Raw genomic sequence first — 17,538 nt, 5'->3', positions numbered from 1 at the left:
GTTTAATAATAATAATAACCGTCGCAATTGAGGAGTTCTTTCTATTCTCGTTACAGGCATTTGGTCTTTGTCAATGGTGTTTTCGGGCTGACTACCAGCAGAACGAAGCACTGAAAGGGCTAGTGCCATTCTTCTAGTTTTGTTGGATTTGTTGTTGTGGCTCAAACAGTAGAATTTGTGAGTGATAATCGACACTAATGATTTCTCTTGTTGCTTTATAGCCGTGTCAGCATTTCTTTTCCATTTCAAATTTTCAGAGTATATATTTGTCTTTCCATTGACGCATTAGCCGTTCACGGATGTTGCAGATATTCCTACCCATATCCTTGCAATTGGACAGCTCGATCATTTCTTAAAACTGCAAAAGTGATGGCTTCATATTTGGGGATTTACCATTTGCTTATGCTGATAAAAATGTTTTCTCCTCAACAATTTCTATTTCAAATTTAGTGCTTTTCCAAATACATATGTAGGGGAAATATTAATCAAATCTTCTGCAGGAGCTAGCCATTCCCTCTCCATTTAAGTGCCTGCTGTTAGCATTTTTCATGCCTGGAGATATTCTTCTTCCTTCCACGCAATCACGCCATGCTTATCTAGATACAAATAGTATGCGTACATTTGAGCAGCACAATTTGTGGCACCGACTTTTTTGGGATGACTTCCTCTCAGCACTAAGTTGCAGCACAAACAAAACCCCCTTCCCCCATCTGTACAAAATGCCCATTCCATGGCCAGAAGAAGGGTCTATAATGGCCAATTTTTTAGTGAGCAATTAAGGCATTTTTATTCTGGTACTGTCCACTCCAGTCGGGGCCTCTACGCGTCAGCCTGCACTAAAACAAAACAAAAATTTAGTTTACTTCCCCACCAAAACTCCGAGCCCTACTATCTACCTCAAAATTCATCATTTAATCGCATCTCGAGCATAAAAAATACAGTATCTTATCTATAATGGATGTGTCCTGTGTCATATTGCCTACCAAATTTCCAAACTACTTTGAGAAGAAAAATAAAACGGACAAACGTTTGGCAGCCAAGGAATTCGCTGATTCAGCATCTCAATTTGTCTCTTCAAGAAGCGTAGGATTGAGTGGGCTGCAGAGAAAGCAAAAAAACTTTCGAATTTCTATTTTAAAATAGAAATATTTTCGTGGTCAAGATATGCTTAGTTGTACTACTAACGTATTCATTTATTATATCCTCTAACCTGATCCAGACAGCATGGATACATGTAATTGCACAATGTATATAATTAAAAAAAAACATATATGCATGCCCTAGCCCATGGTCATATGTCCGTTCTCTTCGCTCCCTATAACTCCATCTGTTGATTGTGATCCATTCTTTCTGCAAATCGTACAACAGTTTGCCAAACAAATAGAATATAAATCATTTTTATCGACAGTCAGGGGATTTGATTGCACAAAAATAAATATAACTCCACCCTGAAAGTTCTGTATAATGGTGCTTGTAGATGGAAAGTAGGAAGTACTTGTAGAATATGTACTACAATTGCAAATATGAGAGAAGATTTGAAGAAAATGTGATTTCTATGGGTAGCATCACCATCCAAAAATTATGCCAACATCCTCCTTGCTTGCCCTATTATGGGCTTAAGATGGAAATCCATTTTAAAAGAGTTTGTTGATCCTCTTAGACATGCAAATACAATTACTATGAGCTCTGAATTATTGGATACAAAAACTTCAAGCATGTTTGCACTTGCATGTGTTGTAGACATTTGTCCAAAACTCTATGCACATATAGGGCATGTAGACTATCTGCCAAGATTTCTAAAAGAAACGTAGATTTCTAGAGTGAGACTTTGAAAAAATAAAATGGAAGCAAGGTTTTCAAAACCTATGCCAAACTGGGACAATTGTTTAGAGATAAAGTAAACACCTACTAACAAAAGAAATAATGAATCCTTTTGTCATAAAAGTTTGATAGATCGGAAGTTAAGCCATGAACAGTTGTTTTATTTGTTTTACTGACATCATTATTTGCATAATTTCATAAAATTAATATTATAATTTTGTATATATATTGATTATATGGTATAACACATCATTTTAATTATCTATTTTTACAAATAATAATGTTGTTTTAATTTTGGTTTAATTTTATAAGTTGTTCTTATTAAATTTATTGGTTGATTTTAGTTTTCATTTATTTTTATTTCAATTACATTTAGTAATGGTCAATAAGATAATAATTCATAAATTATAGAAAAAGTTTATCCATTTGGAGATCATATTATTGTTTTTACATTATTAAAAAATTAAATAAAAATCAGGTTATTAAATTTTCAAAACGGCGAGATGCGAGCAACGAGTTTTCATAGTAGAGGAGGGTGTGGGTTTAGCAGAGGTAATAGAGGCAAAAGATTCACACAGGGGGGATAGGTTCCACCAACAACCTCTCCCATATGCAGATTTTAATCAACTTAGGAGGAAAGAGATCTTTGACATTTGCAGAGATTCCCAAGCCTCAGGTTCTTCATCTAGATCATTGCCTTATGAGCCAAGTGATCATCATCCATCCAAATCAATTCATACAGAATGGCTACTCTTATTCATTTCGTCTCCCAATAATAGATCTATTAAAAGACCTAGGCTTTTAACTTTTCCAAATAATATCTCCATTGGAAGGAAAAAGCAAGTGCACTATCCAATGAAGTAGCAAGGGATGGACTCTTCTGGGATGCCATGGCACGGATCTGGGGTTACAAGTAATGTTGATTCCTTTAAGGGAAACCGACATTGACATGAACATGATCGATATTATCTAAACAATAGGTATGTTTGGCCGTAACCTGCTACCATTATCAACTATTTTGGATTGGGCTAGATCCATCTAAGGGGGAGTCAAGGAAGATTTTTTCATTGATTTGCAATGCAATTACTTTATAAGTTTGTTTGATTCAATGGCATGTAGGGACTCTATGCATAAACATTAGCATTTGTTTTATAAAGGGCAAGGATTATTCACCATTTCCAGGATGCCAAATTTCAAATCTAATGATGCCCTAGGCCAATTTAAGCACTTTTGGATCTGCCTACTGGCTTCACCATTGGAGTAGAAGGATCCCAACACTATTGAAATTATAGCCAATCAGATTGGAATTTTTATCAAGCATGATTTAATCTCCTACGAAAATTTTCAGACAGATGTTTGAGTTTGTTTGTTACTTAACATGTCTAAGCCCAAACTGACAGGTGTCATGATCAAATCTAAGTGGGATGCCTCCAATTAGCTCATTGTGGTTCAAAGTCCAGAGGTTGTTGACAAATATTTGACTGTTTTAGGTCACTTTACATTGGACCGTTTGCAAGATCAAATCCCAAATGTTGAGATATGTTCTGATCATTCCACGGATCCCCTAAAATGTGCATGAGAAAATGCAAATCTCTTCCAAGCATATACGCAGGATTCAGTGGTTTTCGATAAGGTTTTTCTTAGTCAGGGCATGGTTCCTTTTCAAAAAGATTTTATTCCCACTAATGATTTTAGTTTTTTAATTCAAGTTCTGGCATTATTGTGCTTCTTTAGGCACTATTGGAGGAAGAATACAAATGTGAGCACAAGCTCTATCAGTGCATTACTGTTGATGGGTCTAGATGATTCAGAGCCTAATGAAATCCCTTCATTACTGCTGGACATGATAGTGCATGATCTCATCTATCATAACAAACCTATTCATTTCTTACACATTTTCAATGAATTGAAAGGTAAGAAGATCCCCCAGCATTAACTTTTAAAAGTGGCCACAACTCTGTCAACAGCTTTTGCATCTAACTTTATTGATGAAATTGCAATTGAGGAAGAAGTTTTTATAAAGGAAATTATTCACTTGGACGATGTAATGTCTCTTAATCAATCTAATTGTCCAAATAGGACTCAATTGGTCAATGTGGAAAATACCTAGGGTTTAAATGTAGTATTGGAAGGAACAATTGATTCCTTGTATCCAATACCATTCGACAGTTGTCAGATGAATGCTCTCATCCAACCTAAATTGTTAGCATGTAATAATCTTGAAGAAGTTAAAAATTTGGATGATATGAATAAGTTGGAGCTTCCTTTAGATTACTATTAGATCAATGAGTTTGTAGAACCTCACATGAAGACAAGTAATCTCTCTGAAGAAGGCCATCTTCTTTTGAATGAATTGAATATGCAGATGTGATGGATCTAACTGGTAAAGAATTAGAAATTAGTCAACAAAATGGTAATAACATGGATAGAGAGTATTTTGGCCTCTCAATTCATTTTTCATTAGATCAATCCCCTACTATTGTCACCATAGTGAAGAAGACTCCAAAAAAGAGAGGTAGAAATCTGAAATATGAAAAGACAATATTGGAAGTGGCTGTTGGTATTCAATCCACTCTTGATGATAAGTTTTCATTAGTCAAAAGATTTGACAAGGAGAATGAGAGGTTCTCCTTGTCAACAATGAAGATCATTATGTGGAACATCAAAGGCATCAATGCCTCTGACAAAAGAGGTAGAATCAAGCAGTTGCTCAATTCCACAAAAGGACATATTATTATTCTTCAAGAAACTAAACTATTAGAGAAATTTTTTGATAAGACATTGTTTAAATGGACTAATTGGCTTTCAATTCATGTAGCGGGGCATGGGGCCTCTAAGGGTTTAGAAATGTTATGGAATGCTAAAAGTATTCATGGTCATCTTATTGGGCAAGATTCTAATTGGTAGCTATTGAAAGTTGAACATTTTGATTTGAAATTTCTTCTCTTCAACATATATGGTCCCACGTGTACAAATGATAAGAGGATCCTTTGGGTTGTACTGATGGATTTTATCCAGCAAGAAAGAGAGATGCATTTTATCTTGGGTGCAAATTTCAATGCACTACTATCCATGTCTGAAAAGAAAGGGGGAATTTGTTTGCCTATTAAAACTATCCAAGATTTTTCTTCATTTGTGGAAGATAATAACTTAAGTGACATTTTTCTTGAGAATGGATTATACACATGGATTAATTGACATATTGGTTTTTTAGAAATTGCTAAGAGATTGGATATGTACTTGTTTTCACAATCATGGAAGCTATTGAGTTTTAGTTTTAAATCTAAAATCTTACCTTTTGTTGTATCAGATCATTTTTTAGTTCAGTTATTGATATCAAAGAACAACATACCGCAAGGTCTTTATTGGTCTAGTTCTTTTAAGTTTGAACACATGTGGTTCAGGTATCCTAATTTTATTATGTTTTTAAACAATGGTGGATAAATTCTCTAACCTATAGGGATCCTAAAATGCTTTAGTTCTCTAAAAAGCATCATTAGATGAAAGGGATGATCAAAGAGTGGAATGCGAAGGTTTCCAAAAATGTGTTCAAATAAAAACAAGATGTCTCAAGAAAACTTGAGAAGGTAAATTCAGTCATCATTCAAAAAGGTCTTAGTCCGAATTTATACCATGAACAAAAATCCTTGAAAGAAGAATGAGAGGAGGTTTGCAAAAGGGAGGAGATTTATTGGAGACAAAAGACTCGTGAACTATGGTTAAAAGATGGAGATAAAAACACGAAATCTTTTCATGAATCTGCAAGAGTTAAAAGGGCTATTAATACTATTTTTTCAATTAAGCTCTCAAAATTTGGTCATCTTATAGAAGAAGACAATTGTATTAAAGAGGAAGGTAATCACTTTTTTACAAATCTCTTGGCTCACCCCCATTTGGATCTTATTGATGATAGTTTGATTAATGAATCTATTGGTTGTATTCCCCCTCTTATTATAGAAGATCATAATAGGATGTTACTTGCCCCTTTCACATTGGAAGAAATTAAAAAAGTAGTATCTTCATTCCCACCCAACAAAGCCCTAGGTCCAGATGGATTTACAGGTCTTTTTTATCAAAAATGTTGGGATTTTATTAGTTCTAATTTATTAGCAGTGGTAAAAGAGTCGAGAAGGAATGCCAAGATGATTAGGAGCTTCAATTCAACTAATATTCCAAAAGTTAAGTGGTTGGCCTCTTTTGCTGATTTTAGGCCTATTTCATTATGCAACATGATTTATAAATTGATTACCAAAGCTATATACATGAGGATCAGAAATTGTATTTCCGGTGCCTAGTTTTCAGTCATTATTAACGACAAGTCAATTGGTTTTTTACCCTCTTCTCAAGGGATTCGTCAGGGTGATCCGATATCTCCAGTTTTATTTATTCTTATGGATGATGGTTTCAAAAGATTTGTCAATAGATCTTCACAATTGGGCTTATGGCAAGGAATTTTGATTCCTCATACATCTATTACAGTTACCCATTCCTGTTTTGTTGATGATACTCTTCTTTTTGGTAAGTCAAATGTAAAGGAAGCTACCCATATTAAGTAAGCCTTGGACCTATATTCAAAAGTTTATGGTCAGAGAATCAATGCCAACAAATCTAAAATTTTCATTCTCAACACTAATGATGTAGTAGTACAGAGGATTTCTTCAACTTTGGTCTTCCTTGTGGATCAACTCCTGTCAGTTTATCTAGGCATTCCTTTTTTTATGGGAAGCAACAAGATGACTTTTTGGCTTCCTATCATTGACAGAATTGGGGCTAGGATCTTAGCCTAGAAAGCTAGATGATTATCTTTGTCAGGCCATATTTTGCTAGTTAAAGTTGTCCTAATAGCTATCCAAAACTATTACTTGTCAATTCTTAATGCTCCCTCTTCTATAGTCTTGCAAATCCAAAAGATTATTCGAGATTTTATATGGAAAGGAAATTAATTAGATAAAAAGAAGCTTCCTCTTGTTTCTTTGCTTGAAATGGCTCATGACAAGGCATATAGGGGTGTTGGGTTGCATGATATTTGTACTAGAAATAAGGCTTTGGAGGCAAGCTTGTGTGGCAAATGTATATGAAATTTGATGCAAAATGGTGTTCAATCATGCAAGAAAAATACTTAGATTCTCCAAGTCCTGCCAGAATCTTTACTTTGTCTAATCCTCCTTTAGGTTCAGCCATATGGAATTTTATGATGTCTTCAAAGGATATTGTTTGTAATTATGTTACTTGGGAAATCCATGGTGCGGAGAAAGTAAAGTTTTGGGAACATTCATGGAATGGATTCCCCACTCTATGTAGACAAGAAAAGTTGGATGAAGCACGCCAAGTCCTAAAAGCTGAGTGTGGCTCCTCTTTTTGGGATTATGTTTTGGTAGTTGAAATTCAATCAAGAAGTGTTATGTGGAAAGAACCTCCAACACATCTTCTTATTCAGCCAAGTCTCCTTTCTTTGAGGGATTTTCTTGTTGAAAGAATTGTTTTCATTTCTAATAGGGAAGATATAGTTAGATGAACCCCATCCAAATGTGGTGATTACTTAATTTAGGAAGGTTATTATTGTCTTCGACAAATAGATAATTCAAGCAGGAAGTGTAGAGCTTTTTCCTTTTGTTGGAACTCTATTGTGTTGCCAAAGGCTAGATGTTTTCCTTGGCTAGCCCTTAGAAAAAGGATACTCACTAGAAAATGGTCATTTAGGCTAGGTATTGTTGAATCTTTTGTTTGCAAATTATGTAACAAGGAGCTGGAAACTACATATCACCTTCTTCTTCAGTGTCCTTTTTCTTATCAATGTTGGGTTTTTGTGTTGAACAAGCTTCAAATGTCTTTACCTCGTCCAAAAAGTCTTTGGGTCCTATTTCAATGTTGGCCAGTTGCATTTTTGGGATCTCTATTTACATGTATTTTGAAGTGCATCTCGATTGCTGTGCTCTGGGCCATCTGGTGGGAGCACAACGAGATCATTTTTTGTAATGAAAAATTATACCTAGAATCTGTGGATTGAGAATGCAATTTCAAAAAGAGTGAGTGCAAATATATCCAATTGTGTGAATAGTATTGCAGTATCTGCTTGGGATTATCTACTTTTAAAATTGTGGAAACAAATAAAGTTGCCTCCAATTTTCTCCCCAAACTTGAATTCTAATCATCAATCTAATCAACTTCATATCAAATAGTCTCCACCACCTAGAAATTTTCTAAAGTTAAATTTTGATGGTTACTCTCATGGGAACCATGGTAAGTCAGGCTTGGGTGCTTGTATTAGGAATTGGCAATGTGAAGTAGTTGCAATCGAAGTAGTTGTTTTACCAAATTGCACTAACAACCTTGCAGAAACTCAAGCCCTATTGGCATGTCTAGTTTTGGCTAAGAGATGTAATGTTTCCTCCATCCATATCAAAGGTGATTATCAGGTAATTATAAATTCTTTTGCCTCTCGTTGTCTTCTCATGCCTGGAAACTAACCTATATCCTTCAACAATGTTGGGATTTAATTGACTCTTTTCATGCTACTTGTTTCTCTGGTACTCTGAGGGAGGGCAATAAACTAGCTAATTACCTAGCTAATCTTGGTTGTGAAGGCTCCATGTTTGAATCTTTTCATTCAAAGGTTATTTTTTTGAAATTTCCATGCTTAGCAGAGTGTCATATTTGGGACACAAAGAAGATGAATGAAGCTTTATAGAAACTAGTGCAATAGTTGTTTGATACACTTATCACTTATTTGGCTATTAGTTTTCACACTTTTTGTGCATGAGGATTCATCTCTTTGCTGAAAATGGAAAGTATGGAGTTGGCCTTCATGGTTCATGTCCTAGATGTTGATTTGGATGGTATTTTTCTATTTCACAAATGCTCCGATTAGACAGGTAGTTCAATGTTCTCTTGATTTTAGTTAAATCTTTCAGAAGGAGAGGCTCATTGGCATAATTGGACCTTGCTCATTGCAAAGTATTTGTATATACCATGTTTTGGGAACTCTTGCTCAATGCAAAGTAATTGTATTTCACTGTAGGTATGCCTGTTATAACCTATTAGCCTTTAGCTCTTTTGTACTTTGTCAAGGATTCATAGTTTTCTTGATAGTTCTTTCTTTAATGAGCCCTTGAACTAGTTTATTAATAAATATAATATTTAAGTGGCTATATAACCTTTTCTTAAAAATAAATAAATTATATGAATATATGTTTAATTTTTATTTATACTATATGAAGTAAAATTTATGATTTGTTAGAGATCATTTGTCAATCTTTCATAGTTGAAGTCAAAATAATATTAAAAAGTCTTTGAAAATAACAAATTTTAAAAGAATGATTGAAATTATTAATATATATGCTTTTGTATATTTATTCTTTGTACTAGGCCAGAGTGCTACAAGATAGAGCCTCTAATGGAACACCAAAATATCCTCAAATAAGTTGACAATTTTTCCCATCACATTTAACTATTATTCAAATTTAGGAAAGGTAGGAACTTTGGCACTTGCGTTGCTTGTTGTATGCACTTTAGGTTCAATGGAAAATATATCATCCATTCGATGATAGTAATGCTTCTATCTTTTAATAAGTTTTCTCTCTCTAGTGTTGTGGCCTTTCTATTTGACTTGGTAAGTCAATATTAAGTTGTTCTTATAGTCATGTATCTTAATGTTCTTTAGTATAATAGTATATTAATTGATAAATTTTTTTATCATATTATGGATGATCATTATCAATGCTATTATTTTGATTAAATATTAATTATTATAATTTTATAACATTATAATATATAATTAAGATAAATAATATAATTTCAATTATAATATTTGATGATTATATTCTTAATTGTAATAATAACTATTTCTAATTAATTATTTTATTTTATATATATTTTTGTTTCATTGAATCAATAGAATTATAAATATTTTCTCATTCGTTAATTATGTAATCTTGGACTTAATTCTTTTTATTATAAATTTTTTCTCGAAAATGGGATATTACAACAAGATTGTATTTTCAAAATTTTAAAGCTAATTATGCTAAACTTTGCTACATGTGCTATCTATTATATAGTAGGAAACAACTTTCAGTGCTCTATAGAAAACACACAGACAATATTCATGTCTAGCGGTTTCTCTAATTAGATACAACTTGTTAAAATATGAATTAGAAAACTTAGACCTTTTAGAGTGATTACTAAATATAATTTAAAAACAAAAAAACAAAAGGCAAGAAGTGTATATATAAGTATATAAAGAAAAGAAAAAAGTAAAGATAGGTACAATAAGAGAATGGCAAGAAAGCCATCAATATCTGTAAAGAGAAGAAAGAGTAAGATTAGTAATATATGCATTAGCATTCACAACATCCATCATCTAGTCAACATTTAGATACATTAACTTTATCCAATTTTAGTACTTTTGAGATACCATGAAACTCTGTCAGATTAGGAGAATCCTGAAAGAGTGAAATGCTATATCCACAACATGCCAAGTTGGCAAACATATCAGCCAAAGCATTACCCTCTCGATAAGTATGACAAATATGGAAGTCATGAACTTGGTGCAACATAAACCAAGCTTTTAGAAGAACATAAAGCAACAATCTATTAGGACAAGATTTGGAAATGGTGGCTTGAATAATAATCATGGAATCACTTTCAATAATCAAATGTTTAAAACCTTTGTAAAGAGCAGTTTTGAGACCTAGCAGCAAAGCCATAGATTCAGAGTGATTGTTTGTTGAATTTAGTAGTGATATTGAAGACCCCAACAAAAAATTACATGTGTGATCTCTAATGACAAAACCGAATGTAATTCTATTAAAAGTTTATCTTTCTCAATTTTTATGGCAATATTATATCTGCCTCTGAATTTATTCATATGGTGGATGTGAAGTGTTGCTAGTATACTACACATTTTCTTCTGTGACGAGGACTATATTTTTCTCATTAAAAAGTGTTTACCTAGATGTATATGGGACACAATTTCCATAACACTGGTGTAGTCTTTGTTGTGATATTTTTTCTACTTGAATAATTGTTTTTTATAACAACCATAAATTTTAACTATAAATATAGTATATGTTGGGATACATGGTAGAGATAGAGAAGGAATATGTGTCTTACATTAATCAAAGCTTTTCTCTTCACTTATGTGTTATAGGATTTTCTGATTTTAATTCGTGACACTTAATGTTAACATCTATTTAATGGGATTGGGGGTCTGTGTTGTGCAAGTTTGTATCTTGTGTGAGTTTTTAAAGTATTTATTATTTATAGTTATGGCCATTGGTATTTGATAGCCTAGTGTCAAGTGTTTTTTTAACTTCGTGGCATCTTTGGTGTAGTAAAAGAATGTTTTTGTTCATTTTTGCAAAGTTGGTGAAGCATTGAAGATTTCTGCAATAAAATTCTAAATAAGCTTAAAAGATATACTCCCTATGGCCATGGACATGAAATGTTTTGCATTTCTATTTATTATTATTGAGATAAAAATACCAATCACTAGATGATTGCATAAATTAAATATTGTAGATGGCAAGGACTCCAACTAAGCTCTTGTTATATTTTAATTTATGATTTTTTTTTTGTTTTATTTGAAAAAAATAGTCTTTTATGGGTAGAAGAAACAAAATTATTGTTTAATTATTTTTTATTAATTAATTATTTTTATTTAAATTATTTAAGTATTTTATAGATTTATAATAATCACTAAATTTAATTATTATACATTCCATTAGTTCCTAATATTGTTGTATTGAATTTTAGATTTTAAAAATAAACAAAAGAAAACTATTTATCTTAAATTTCATTTATTTAATAAAATATAATAAGAAAGAAAATGATTTAATTTAGTTATTGTACATTTCATTAGTTTATAATACTAATATATTGATTTTTTAAGTTTTTCAAATGAAAGAAACTATTTATCTGAAATTTTATTGATTTAATAAAACATTATAAATAAAAATAATTCAAAAATTAAAAAAAATAAAATCCAAACTTTTAACATGAATGGTATGACTGTTAACGCTTAACAACCTTTCAGTGAACACCCTCTTTCTAGAAAGAAAGACTAGAACAGAAGATGCTCATTTTAATTATGTATTTACAATATTGTAGGTTGTGTGCAATAATTTTCTAGGACAACATGGTAGGATTGTTATTGTTTGTATAGTTTTATTACTCAGGTACATGTTATAATTTAAAAATATTGTGAACTCTTTCTTCTTTTAACTTGTTTCCTTCAATTTTTCTCATCTCCCTATGATTTTTTGAAAATGTTCATCAGAAGCTTATTATTTCCCAGCTCCGTTAGTGTTAATCACAAATTAGTTTGACATAGAAGAAATTCAACAATTGGTTCGTGGTTCGGTGAGTCACCTTATTGTTGTCTAACAATTCCATAATTATTTCAAGGTCATTTCTTTATACTCATTAATTTTATTGCTTTATGGCTAACCTTTTCAGGAGAAGATTTCTATGCTTGATTGTAAAAAAGTAACACCTAATTTAGCTTATTAAATTTTCATATCCCCTCACTCATTTTTTATTCTCCCACTGTTGTTGCACAAAACTATAACTTGTATTAATCTTTGTATCTATGTTAGTTGAGCATTTTGTATGTAGTTTTCTTCCATGTGATTTGTCAGCCTTTAGATTAAAAGAGAAATTCCAATTTGTAGAACTCTTTCCTTCTTTTCAAGTAGGCATATGCTACATTTAGTGGGTCTACATGTGCATTTATGCACAATGAAATGTTTTGATTTTGATTCTCTAAGAAGAATACATCTATTTCTATATCAATACACTGACGCCCATCTAAGTGTGTGTACCAGCTTCTAGCTTACACATTCTTATAGATTTTTTTCGCATATGAGTTTGTTGTCAATATTGATCAAGTTATTGTTAGAGATAGAAAAGACCCAAGCAATATAATTGCTATTGGTAGAGCTTATCATGAAGAGAATGTATTTAAATTTGTGGGGTTTCTTGATGATAAATATACACTCTCTCATGCTTTTATTGCTCAGACTTATTATATGTCACAACTTTGGCATGCTAGAGTTGGACATTTAAATTATAGAAAATTACAAGATATGGTTAGAATGGATATGGTAAGAGGATTAACAAAAAATTCAGCTTCTGAAGGTGTGTGTGAAGGTTGTGTGTTAGGGAAACATCATCGAGATCCTTTTGACTTAGGTAAAGCATGGAGAGCTAATCATCCACTACAACTCATTCATAGTGATTTATGTGAACCAGTATATCCTTCACTTTCAAGTGCCAAGTACCTTCTCACTTTTATTGATGATTACAACAAGAGAGTATGGGTTTATTTCTTGAAAGGAAAAAAAAAGTGTTTAAAGTGTTTGAAACGTTTAAGGCATTAGTTGAAAATCAAAGTGGCAAAACAATTAAATGTTTAAGGACGGATAATGGGGGTGAATATTGCAATTATGCATTTGAGTCATTTTGTGAAAATTATGGTATTAAGGTGCAAAGAATAGTTCCTTATACTCCTCAACAAAATGGGCTGGCTGAAAGAATGAATAAAACTCTTTTAGAAATAGCTCATTCTATGTTGCATTTTAAAAGTTTGCATAATAAATTTTTGGGGTTTGGCTGTTTCCTATGCTTCACATATTATAAATAGAATCCCCACCAAATCTCTCACAAATATCACCCCTGAAGAAGCATGGAGTGGTAAGAAACCTCACAATGGATATTTTAAAGTATTTGGGTGTATTGCTTGGGCACACATTCCTAATGCACAAAGGGAAAAGTTAGAAACAAAGAGTCATAAGTGTTTGTTTATGCATTTTAGTGAAGAATCAAAGGCTTATAGGTTATATGATTTGACAACAAATAAGGTCTTTGTTAGTAGAGATGTGAAGTTTGATGAGCATTCACAACTTATAGCCACTCTTTCTTGCTCTACAACAACAAATGCTTCTCATTTTTTAGATATTTTAGAAGGAAATGGAGACTACATTGGTGAGGATGAGTTGTGCACTTCTACAAATGATGAAAATACTAGTGAAAATAACACTACTAATGCTTGTAATCAGACATTTTCTGCAAGTAGTGATGATGAAGAAGATGACTTTTCAGCTAGCCAATAGACAAGGAGTGTTGAAGAAATATATAGGCAAGGCTCAAAGATCCAAGGGAGGAATGGTAGTGCTCTCATGGCCAAAGTATTACAAGTTAATGATCCAAGATCATGTGAAGAAGCTAGAGGGAAGAAAGAATGGGAGCAACCTATGGAAAAAGAATATGATGCTTTGGTAAAAAATAGAACTTAGAAACTTGTGCCACTTCCGAAAGGTAAGAATTTCATTGGTTTCAAATGGGTTTATAAAACAAAATTTAAATAATATGGTGCTATAGAAAAATTTAAAGCTAGATTGGTTGCTAAGGGATTTAATCAAAAAGAGGGTGTTGATTATGAAGAAACTTTTGCTCCTGTCATTAAAATGAATATAGTTAGAATTATTCTTTCTTTGGCTGCAAGTCTTGGGTGGCATATTCATCAAATGGATGTAGAAAATGCTTTCTTAAATGGAGATTTATATGAGGAAATATATATGGATCAACCACCAGGTTTTGTAGATCAACAACATCCTAATCTTGTTTGCAGATTAAAGAAGTCATTTTATGGGCTTAAACAAGCACCAAGAGCATGGAATGAGAAGATTGATAGGTATTTTAACCTTCATGGGTTTCAAAAATGCAAATCAGATCCAAATCTTTATGTGAAGAGAGTGTAAAATGAAATTCTTCTTGTTGCAGTTTATGTGGATGATTTACTCATAGCTGGACCAAATATTGGGTTAATTAATGATTTGAAATTAGATCTTAAAGGGACATTTCATATGAGTGATTTGGGTGAATTGAATTATTTTCTTGGCTTGCAAATTAGTATACTTCATGATGGGTTATTTATCTCTCAAGCAAAATATGCTTTGGATCTTTTAGAAAAATTTAACATGCTTGAATGTAAGCCAACCCCTACTCCTTTTCAATCTAGAATTAAGGTTACTAAAGAATGTATTTCCAAGAAGGTGGATGCTACTTTATATAGACAACTTGTTGGTAGCTTGGTTTATCTAACACAGTCTAGACCAGACATTTGTTTTGCAGTCAATTTGGTATCTAGATTTATGTAGGAACGAAAAGAAACTCATTGGTTGGCTGCCAAAAGAATTTTACGATACATTCGTGGCACCATTTACTATGGCATTCATTATAGTTACAAGTGCTTAGTTTCTTTGATTGGTTTTACAGATTCAGAGTGGGGAGGTGATATAGATGATAGGAAATCTACTGGTGGTTATATTTTTCAGCTTGGGTTAGGTCCAATTACATGGAGCAGCAAAACAAAAACTACTACATCATTGTCCTCATGTGAAGCAGAATATAGAGCAACAAAAGAAGTTGGAAAGGAAGCAGTTTGGATTCACAACCTTTTATTTGAGCTTGGTTTTGCACAAAGTTCAGCTACTCCTTTATATTTCGATAATCAAAGTGCTATCCAAATTGCGAATAATCCTATTTTTCATGCTAAAATAAAACACATTGAGATTGATGTTCACTATATTCGGGATCTTGTTCAAGCAAATTTTGTTAATCTCCAATTTTGTCCAAGTGAAAACCAACCAGCAGATATATTTAGTAAGAGTATGCTTGAGGCCAAATTTCTGAAACTACAAGGCATGTTAGGCATGATTGAGGTGAACATTAAGGGGAGATAGTCTTATAATGTTCCCCTCTCTCTTTTTATGTTGTAAAAAGGTACCTAACAAGGCTCAATGCCAGGACCTATCCTATCTATATATTTTATTGTAATTTCTCGCACACATTATCATTACTGGTAGAAATTAAGGGAGGATGTTAGACATAGTCAACAACTACACCCAAGCTGTTATAATTGAATAGTTAGTCTATCACACATTTCCTATTATGTTGCTAATAGATATGGATGTTGTCCTTGATACTAGGTCATACAACCTTATCATCTTAGCCTCTGGAAACATCTTCTATTAATGCCCTCATCTCATAGGTTCTCTATATATAGAGGCCATTGCATAGGTTGTAATCAATCAGTTTGTGAATAAAAATTTGTTTGAGGTGTTGTTCTTAATTTTTTTCTATGCTGCTGTTATATTCTATGTTGTTTATGTTTTTATCAAAAGAGACAAAACATAACTACGAAATTTGCGTGTTTTAACCTGGATTGAAAATGTAGAGCTGCATTTTAGAGGTTAGGGATCATAAACAGTCCCTATTTATTACTTTCTCTGTAATTCCATAAGCTCTTTGCAAGTTCATACTACAAGCTGTGTTTTTTTCAGTATTTTGTGTAGGCTTCTGTGATTTCTGTATTTTTTTTCTAATGTTACAAACTCTTCGAAGGTTATTTTCACAAGCTCTTTCTATTTTTCAGTATTTCCCTTAATTTAATCAGTCTCTATAAAATTCTGCTTAATATCATAAGCTCTTTGCAAGTTCATACTACAAGCAATGTATTTTTCAATATTTTGTGTAGGCTTCTGTGATTTACTTATATTTTTTTCTAATCTTACAAGATCTTTCTATTATTCAGTAATTTCCTTAAGCTCTGTGATTTCTACACAAAAAAGTGTAAATTCACACGATATTTATAAGTTATTTTTACACATCTTTATATATTTCAGCATTTTTCGTCTTCTTCGATTTTTATAATTTTTTGTGTAATTTCATAGGAACTTTATATTTTTCAATATTTTGACTTAGGTCTAGTGTGTTTTGTAATTCTTTCAAGAATTTCGAGGTTTTTTGCAGGCAGATAAGGTTTTTAAGATTTCATATGAGGAGAGGAAAAATGAAGCTGAACAAGATAGTGAAAGCGTCGGCGAGGGGGAGGAAGAGTTTGATTGAAAAACAAACGCATGAGTTATCCTTTTAAGCGGCCCAGGTGTCTAGCTTTAGCATTTTTTTGGTAACAGGGAACTTATTAGCTCCCGCCGTGTAGGAAACTAATGAATCAGTTAAAGTGCAATTAAATACAATATTTTAATGAACTAACCAAAATTCAAGAATTTATTTTTAAATTTTTAAAATTTTCATTTATTTAAAAATTGAAAATAATTGTATTTTTCTACTTTGTGATTGGCTACAACTATTTATAAAATTTTCACTTATTTAAAAATTGAAAATAATTGTATTTTTCTACTTTGACATTAGCTACAGCTATTTATGGTAACCAAATAAATGAATTTTGCAACATCATTATTTGCAAAAATTAAGGGAACTTTCGAGATGTAAAAACATATCTCGATGTTTTTGCCTGCTACAATTGTAGAAATTTCTACTTTATCAAAGAGGTCTACACTTCAACCATTAAAATTGCCACCATACATTTTAATGTGACAAAACCTTTACCAAAAGTTTCAAGTTTCAGGTCTGCTCATTGAATTCAGTTTCAGGCGTGCTCATTAGATTTCATCCGGTGATCTTTTTAGAGCTACTTTTGCAAGTTTTTTTTGCTAAATAACTCCTTTGGGCACCTTCTTACTAAGAAATATTCGTTCAAAACATTGCTGGCTTTTTTTGGTACCTGTAAACTTAGCTTAGAAAATTGAGTGAGGAATTTTGTCAGTTTTTATAGCCTTGTAAGAGCCCTTATTTTTTGGTTGCGCTTTTAAGTGAAACATTTTGTTAAATAGTTTTCGTAGCATGAAGATCTTTCTT

General features: G+C 32.3%; 1 long non-coding RNA gene across 10 annotated transcripts in view; it reads left to right on the top strand.

Annotated features, from left to right (window-relative positions):
* The window catches only part of LOC149533957 (uncharacterized), a 31,579-nt gene extending 14,628 nt beyond the window's left edge, over positions 1 to 16,951 (top strand). For all 10 annotated transcript variants that reach the window (XR_016357863.1, XR_016357866.1, XR_016357865.1 and 7 more), the window contains one exon: positions 16,630 to 16,951. This is a non-coding gene — a long non-coding RNA (uncharacterized LOC149533957). The remainder of the gene's footprint in view (positions 1 to 16,629) is intronic.
* Positions 16,952 to 17,538: the final 587 nt, after the last annotated feature.

This window comes from Cupressus sempervirens, chromosome 10 (assembly GCF_028749045.1).
Source record: "Cupressus sempervirens isolate cs-2001-9-10 chromosome 10, ASM2874904v1, whole genome shotgun sequence".
Lineage (NCBI taxonomy): Eukaryota > Viridiplantae > Streptophyta > Pinopsida > Cupressales > Cupressaceae > Cupressus > Cupressus sempervirens.
The sequence above is the reverse complement of the archived record's forward strand: the minus strand, read 5'-3'. Positions and strand labels throughout refer to the sequence as shown.